Source organism: Cucurbita pepo, chromosome 6 (genome assembly GCF_057944985.1).
Source record: "Cucurbita pepo subsp. pepo isolate OVF chromosome 6, ASM5794498v1, whole genome shotgun sequence".
Classification (NCBI taxonomy): domain Eukaryota; kingdom Viridiplantae; phylum Streptophyta; class Magnoliopsida; order Cucurbitales; family Cucurbitaceae; genus Cucurbita; species Cucurbita pepo.
In genome coordinates, this window is record NC_141803.1 from 13,893,373 (window position 1) to 13,901,713 (window position 8,341).

At 38.5% G+C, this 8,341-nt stretch overlaps 1 pseudogene; it reads right to left on the bottom strand.

The window, feature by feature from the left end:
• Nucleotides 1-5,243: 5,243 nt before the first annotated feature.
• On the bottom strand, nucleotides 5,244-7,040 carry LOC147792372 (glycosyl hydrolase 5 family protein-like; annotated as a pseudogene).
• Nucleotides 7,041-8,341: the final 1,301 nt, after the last annotated feature.

Below are 8,341 nucleotides of genomic sequence, written 5' to 3' on the forward strand. Positions count from 1 at the left end.
CCTGATCCTATTGCTGAAGAACCAGACGTGGAGCAAGTTGCACCTGAGCAGGTGTTGAGAAGACCATCCAGAACTACCAGAGCACCATATAGATATTCAACCTCATTACATTATCTGTTGCTGACTGACGAAGGAGAACCAGAGTCCTTTGATGAGGCCCTACAAGTGGAAGATTCAACCAAGTGGGAGTAAGCCATGGATGATGAGATGAGCTCACTTGAAAGGAATAATACGTGGGTGCTGACTGAGTTGCCTACAGGAAAGAGAGCTCTGTTGAACAAATGGGTGTTCAAAATCAAGGTTGAACCAGATGGCTGAAGAAGGTTTAAGGCTCGGTTAGTAGTTAAATGATATTCACAAAGAAAAGGCATTAATTATGCTAAGATCTTTTCTCCAGTTGTGAAGTTAACTACTATCCGAATTCTACTGAGTATTGTTGCATCGGAGAATTTGCACCTTGAGCAAATGGATGTAAAAACGGCATTTTTACATGGAGATCTAGATGAGGAGATCTATATGTAACAACCCGAAGGATTTGCAGCTCCAGGCAAGGAGCACATGGTGTGTAAGCTCAATAAGAGCTTGTATGGACTGAAACAAGCACCGAGATAATGGTACAAGAAGTTTGACTCCTTCATGAGCAAGAGTGGTTTCCACAGAAGTGAAAAGGATCAGTGTTGCTACCTCAAGAAATACACTGATTCTTATGTGTTTCTACTCCTGTATGTGGATGATATACTAATTGCTGGATCAAGTATGAGGGAGATAAACCACCTGAAGGCAAGCTTGTCTTCAGTATTTGAGATGAAAGATTTAGGTGCAGCGAAGCAGATCCTTGGGATGAGGAATTCTCGAGATAGATCTGCTGGCACATTAAATCTATCCCAAGAGCAGTACATTGAGAAGGTGTTGTCCAAATTCAAGATGAATAACGCTAAACTCAGGACTACCCCCTTGGCAAATCATATTAAATTGTCAAAGGGGCAATCTCCCAAGACAGTTGAGGAACGTGAGTACATGGCATCAGTTCCGTACGCTTCTGTAGTTGGGAGTTTGATGTATGCTATGGTCTGCACTAGACCTGACATAACACATGCAGTGGGAGTTGTTAGCAAGTACATGGCAAATCCAGGGAAGGAACATTGGGAAGCTGTGAAGTGGCTTCTGAGATATCTGAGAGGTACATCCAATACTACACTTTGTTATGGCAATGGCAAAGTAGTTCTGCAAGGTTTTGTGGATGCTGATCTGAGTGGAGATGTAGACTCCAGCAAGAGCACATCTGGGTATATCTACACTATAGATGGAACAGTAGTGAGTTGGATGTCCAAGCTTCAGAAATGCGTTCCTCTTTCATCTACTGAAGCTGAGTACGTGGCCATAGCTGAAGCTGGAAAGGAGATGATATGGATGACAGACTATCTAGAAGAATTAGGCCGGAAGCAGTGCAAGAAGATCCTTTATACAGATAGTCAGAGTGCCATACAGTTGGTGAAAAACCCAGTCTATCATTCAAGGACAAAACACATTAGAAGACGGTACCATTTCACTCGCAGGTTAGTGGAAGAAGGCGATATGTGTTTGGAGAAGATAGAGGGTACAAAGAATCCAGCAGACATGTTGACAAAATGTGTTGATGTTGGAAAATTAAAGCTATGCAAAGCCCTAATTGGTATGGTGTAGGATCAGTCTCCAAGTGGGAGAATTGTTGAGTTATGGAGTCTGCTCCCTGTATTTATAGCTTGGTCAACGGCTATATCCGGTAAAGCTATATTTGGTAAAGCCATATATGGTAAAGATGTATCCGGTAAAGCTATATATGGTACATAGCTATATATAATAGATGGTTAAATCTGGTAAAGCTATATTTAGTAGACTGAACCATATATATATCCCGTCCAGTAAAGCTTTGAAATGTACTTTCTATTCTCTGTACTTTCTCTTGTTGTACATACCTGAAGTCATCAATAGAAAAATCCTTTTAGCCAGAGTTCTCCTTGCAATTCTCTCTATCCTTTTCTTTGTGATCATCTAGATCGAGCGTGTGCGTTGTTGTGCGATCCTAACATGGGGTTCGTTGCACTATTAGTAATGTGTATTGGGTACCTGAACTAAAAAATAATCTCTTGAGCGTTGGACAACTACAAGAAAAAAGGAGTAGCAGTGCTGCTTGAAGATGGTGTATGTAGCATTTATCATCCACAAAAAGGAAAAATAGCATAGTCAATTATGATCTCAAATCGGCAGTTTATTTTGGGTGCTGAACCATCTACCACAACAAATGAAGAAAGATGCCTCCAAGTTTCAAATACGGACCAGTCAACACTTTGGCACACTCGATATGGTCATCTCTGCTACAAAGGCTTGTGCACCTTGAAACACAAAAACATGGTGAAAGGCCTGCCGCGAATTGGGGCTCCAAACCCCACCTGTGAGGCATGTATGAAAGGCAAGCAACATCGGAACTCCATTTCAAAAATTGGGTAAATGGAGAGCAACGAAAAAATTAGACTGGGGAAAAACATTGAAATTGATAAGAACACAGCGGAAGGAGGAGGAATAACAGAGCAAACGACTGAACCGGTTGCTGAAACAATTGAACCAGTTGCTGAAAACGGAGAAAGAAAAATCACGGAAAAAACGACTGAATCGGCTGCTGAAACAATTGAACCAGTTGCTGAAAACAATTTTTCCAGTAACTGTCGCACCAGATTTGACAGTAAGGGAGGGGAGAAATCGACATCCACCTGTATGGTTAGCAGATTCCGGTGAAGGCTATGAGAAAAAGGGAAGTGAGGAGATGGTGTACAAACTCCAAAAGGCTCTCTACGGATTAAAACAAGCACCTAGAACCTGGTTTGGTCGAATAGAATTCTACTTCATCAAGGAAGGATTCAAAAGCAGTTCCAGTGAGCAAACACTCTTCATCAAGAGGAAGGGAGGTAAAATTCTTATCGTAAGCCTTTACGTTGATGATTTTTTATTTACTGGAGACCAGATGAAGAACTATTGGACGAGTTTAAACGTTCCTTGAAGAAAGAGTTTGATATGACTGACTTAGGTCAGATGAGATTTTTTCTTGGAATAGAGGTAATACAAAGATTAGATGGTATTTTCACATGTCAAAGAAAGTAGGCTGTTGAAGTTTTAAATCGACTTGGCATAGAGAATTACAATTCTGTTTGTAATCCCACTGTTCCAGGAAAGAAAATTGGCAAAGATGAAAATGGTGCAAATGTATATGTAACTTTGTATAAACAAATAGTGGGAAGTCTGATGTATCTCACAACTACTCGTCTTGATCTCATGCTTGCTGTAAGTTTGATTAGTCGTTTTATGGCATGTCCAACACAACAACATTTTGCAGCAGGTAAAATGGTTTTAAGGTACTTGAAAGGTACGGTAGATTATGGTGTATTTTATAAAAAAGGAGGAGTCGGTGATTTGACTGGATCGACTGGTAGTGACTGTGCCGGAGACATGGAAGAAAGCAAGAGTACTTCAGGCCATGTGCTTGTGATTAGTGGAGGAGCAGTAGCTTGGTCTTCTCGTAAGCAGCCTATAGTCGCTTATGAACCACAGAAGCTGAGTTCGTTGCTGCTAGTTCCTGTGCATGTCAAGCTGTTTGGATGAGGAGGATATACTCAAAGAGATTGGTCACTCTCAAATAGAAGGAACAAAGCTAATGTGTGTAATACTTCAACTATTAAGCTATCCAAAAATCCAGTTCTACACAGACGTTCCAAACACATAAGAAAGCATTTCGGAAGTTGCGTGAAGAACTTAGCGTGCAGAGTTTTTCTGACTTGAACTAATTCTTGACAAAGAAGAATAAGTTCACGGGAGAAATGGTCAGAAGAATTTGATTAGATGAAAAAGAGTTAAGAGTATTTTTAGGAATTTAGTTTAAATATTTCTCAGATTTGTTTACCAGATTTGTTTCCATTTCCAAGATTTGTGGATAGAAATGTTTCTATGTAGGGTTATTTGTAAGGCTATAAAAGCCAAGTTCACTTTTCAATAATATTATCACTTCAAATTTCAATTGTTTATGTTTTTGGCTTTGTTACGTCAAAACCAGAACTTGTCACTTCTACTTTCCCACAATGGCAAACTCACTCTCACTAATTTCTTTAATCAATTTTTCTTTGTTCGGGGGGCAACGAGGTTGAGAATCGGTTCATGAGCTGCTTTTTGGCTCGAATTGCCGGGAAGGATATTGATTGGGGCTTGTGGGCGTTCCAAGGAAGTTATATGTACAGACGGTGTCATGAAGATCCTGAGTGAAAGTTTTGGTGTTCACTCTTGGACTAAAGATAGTACCCCCATCACTTAAACAAATGCTTCCACTTATCAAGAGAGTGAATCAAGGTTAATTTGTTGCTTCTCAATCTAACGGTGTATTATAACAAATCAAACCTTTATATATTTCTTTAGTTAGAATTTGAAACTAAAGCTCTTTTCTTGCGGATCCAAATTCTAAAGCACCAATATCATACATAATGCTGCATCCCGTATTAGGGCAATGTGTCAAATCCGAGGACAAAGGAGGAGTTGAACTCGGCGATTGTGCCACTCCGAAGCAATGGAACCATAGTGGAGATGGAAGTCCCGATGAAGTTGTTGTCAGATGGGCAGGGTTTGAAATCTGTCAGAGATGGAAAAGCACCGGTGGTATCCGACGAATGCTCTGGCGATGGAAGCAATTGGACGGTGCTTCGAAAGCAAATCTCCAATTGGCCAACAAAATTGGCGAAGACAATTTTTGTTTGGAGAAGGAATCTGATACTATAGTTGTTGTGAAGAAATGCATTTGCTTTAGAGACGAGGGAAGTTGCACCGATGATCCTCAACCCCAATGGTTCAAACTTGTTCCAACAAATGTTGCTTAGTCTATTAATTAGTTTAAAATAGAAATTTAGAATTTTGTCCAATATACTAGTAGTTGTTGGAATTTGAATTTAGGGTTGGCATGAAAGTTTTGAAAATGCCGGAGTCATATTAGGGTTGTCGATTTTATGCTTAAATTCGCAGTTAAATGGTCAATAATTATTTTTCTATTATTTATTATATGTCCAATCTTTTATACGATCATTATTGTTGGTATTATTTTTCATATATGTTTGTACGATAAATAAAATCGGTTATAGTTAAGCACGAGCATGAATAGAATTAGAGATAAAATAGGGGCCAATTCAAAGTCGGGCATGTCATATATTTATTCTTCCCAATACATAAGCAACTCACAACGTGTTGGTTTCAACGAGTTCAAACCATTGACTTTGGGTGTCTTGGAGGCAATTTGGAGCACCATCAGTGCAAATACATGAGTTTGTCACAATATTTGAAGAATTAGAGCTTTCAACCTGCAAGCAAAGACTCTTCCCATCTTGAGTTACGGTGGCCAAATGAAGCTTAGTGTTTGAAATGGCTCTCCAAGAACTCTGAGGGCCGAAGCAATCCGTTGAGAGAGATGGCATAAGGCCTTCTCCGCTTGTCTTTAAGCATAAACCAGTGCTTGACATCCTAATTGGAGTGCTATCATTGTCATGAGTCCATCGACTTGAGATGGAGCAATTACCCATGAAAATATCTTTGTTTTCATTTGAGACTTGGATGCATTGGCCACTTTGTGGATGATATATAACATACGAGAACGATGCATTGGAATTTGGATCTGTGCACCATAAAAAAATGTCTTATACACTTGTTATAGATCCATATATTCAAAATCGTTAATATATTTATACTTACCTTGCAACATAGTCTGCAATAGTTGAAACTTCTGGACAAAGTTAGGATTTTTAATTTGAGTCCAATTGGAGTCGAGAACTCCAAAAGTTTCTGCCGGCCGTGCTTGACCTTCCCTGTAATAATAGCTACCTTGCCAAGTCCATAATGCCCAATCTAAATCTTCTCGTGCAAGATGAGCTGTGAAGCAACTCATGAACCGATTTTCTGCATCGTTAACCTCTCTCTGATCGTACCCATATTCGCTGACAAACAAAGGAAATGGGTTTGGTCCTTCTCTAACAAATTCAGCATGGTCTACAAAGCCATCGATAATATTTGCACAAATATTATTTAGTGGCTGGTTTATAAATTTACTCTCTTGATCTCCACTGAACGAATACAAGTGCACCTAAAAAACCAACTTGTTGTCTAAGGTGCTTACATTCAAGGGCTTCTCTTTTAAGCATCGAAGATCATTATCAAAATATAGGCCCGAAACAATCACCAAAACATTTGGGTTAACGTTGTGGATCGTTGTTACTCCTTGAGTAACATAATTGTTCCAATCATTTGCATTTTCATTGGTTCCTCGTATCTCGTTTCGTAGGCTCATTCCAACCACCTAAATGTCATAACAAAAGAATGTTCTTTTGTTAGTGAAAAATTATAGAAGTCTTTAAACGTTTGAGTTTAGTTTCAAGAGTGTGAGAATTTTCCTTAATTTGTACGTACCGTTGATTTCTTGGAAAAGCGTTGAGCAACTAAGCTAAGACCTTGTAGCCATTCTTGAGGGTCAAAATAGCGGTCTCCAAAAAATCCATTGCCATCGTCAAGAGAGCAACACCATCTTGGCTGACTCATATGGTTGTCGGCAATCACCATTAAACCACTCTCTCCAAGCACATCAACAACAGCTTCATAGGCTTCAGCAATAGTCTTGTTCAACACAAAAGGATTATATTGAGCCAATCCGGCTTTTGCTTGCTCTAAATCGAGGAGGTCAAAATTCTCTTCAACTGTCCTATTTGCATAACGAGTGAACATTTGAGTTGCATACGTGAGTCGTACGCAATTAACCTCAACTTGATTGCCTCATCTGCCAGCTCTTTTAATGGCCTGTGGTTGAGACCTTCTATTAGCATGCTCTGTGTGTGGGAAGGCCAATTCACGCACACAAGCTTCACTCGACGCCCTGTTGTCGAATCAACGATCCACCTTCCTTTTGTTGACAACGGTAAAGAATAAACAGAAGGAGATAAAAACACAAACAATGCTAGAAAAAGAACAACTTGAAAAGCTCTTCCCATTTTTTCTTCTCTTTTATGAATCGGGGTGAGAGAAGCATAGCCCAAAGGTTGCTTATATATCTCATTAATAGGTTGAAATTTGTTCAAAAGATCAAAGATCGATGTAACGGTGAAACTCCTTCCATTTTTCTTAATTCAGTTGCTTTGTTAATAAATTGTGTTTCTAACTTTGATAATTTGTTGAGTAATAAGCAAATATTTCTAAGAAAGCTAGCAAAGTTCATACATATCTTGCCCACAGAACCAATATTTTAACATTATGGCCCCTTTTTCTTAAATAAAACTCGAAGCTTGTTCCAGTCTCAAATTAAAAATTAAAATAGTAGCTAACTACGTTTATGATAAGTTCTTATATAATACCCCTACTACATTTTTGAGTTGGGGACATTTTTCCACCTAATAATTCACAAATACATAAAATTATTTTAATAAAAATAAAATAGTTAACATCTTAATTATCTAATTTAAAAAAATGTAATCAAATTATTGAAAATATTTTATTTATACACTTTTCATACAATACTATGCATTTATTAATTTATATATATATATATATATTCTAGGAGAGAAAGTAGAACATTCTGAACATTGAATTTTTGTTGTCGCATATTTAGAAGGTCCAAAGCATACAATAAATAAATTCAGATTGCTTTGTCTTTTTGACCGTAAACAATTCGACGTGTAGTTTGGCTATTCGATGTGTAGTTTGGTAAGAACTTATATTATGAGCCTCCATGCCCACGCTTGGAAAATGTCACCTTTTGAATTTGATTGTATGGAAGGAGAAAAAATGAGGTCTATAATTTTATGTCCCCACTGATAAAAAAAATAAATTGGCCATCTGGCCTTCTTTTTTCAAACAAATTCTCTTTCTTTTTTCTTGATGGCGGGTTAAAAAGTCACGTCGTTAAACTCAGGCCAACTTTTGAAGGGACGAGCCATTACACCGAACTGGTTTTGGATTAGTGGATCATTCTAAAATGTTTGATCAAGCTTTTAGGGTCGACCAAAAGTGTAACGCGTCATGTCTAGGATAGATCAAGATTTGTAAGGCAGATTCGATACCTAATGGCTCTGAATCTTGGACATGAGACGTTACAAATTGTATTAGGGCAGTATCTCTCCCAGTTAGATGTGATTTGAAAACGAACTAATGTGAAAGTTGGTAGGTATGTGACACCCGAGCAAATGAGGGGTACATGAATGAACCGAAACCACTTCCAAACGAGAGGTATCCTGAGGATATGATAGCCAAGAAATACTTTAGAACATGGATAGTCACTCCATATACCAATAAGGTT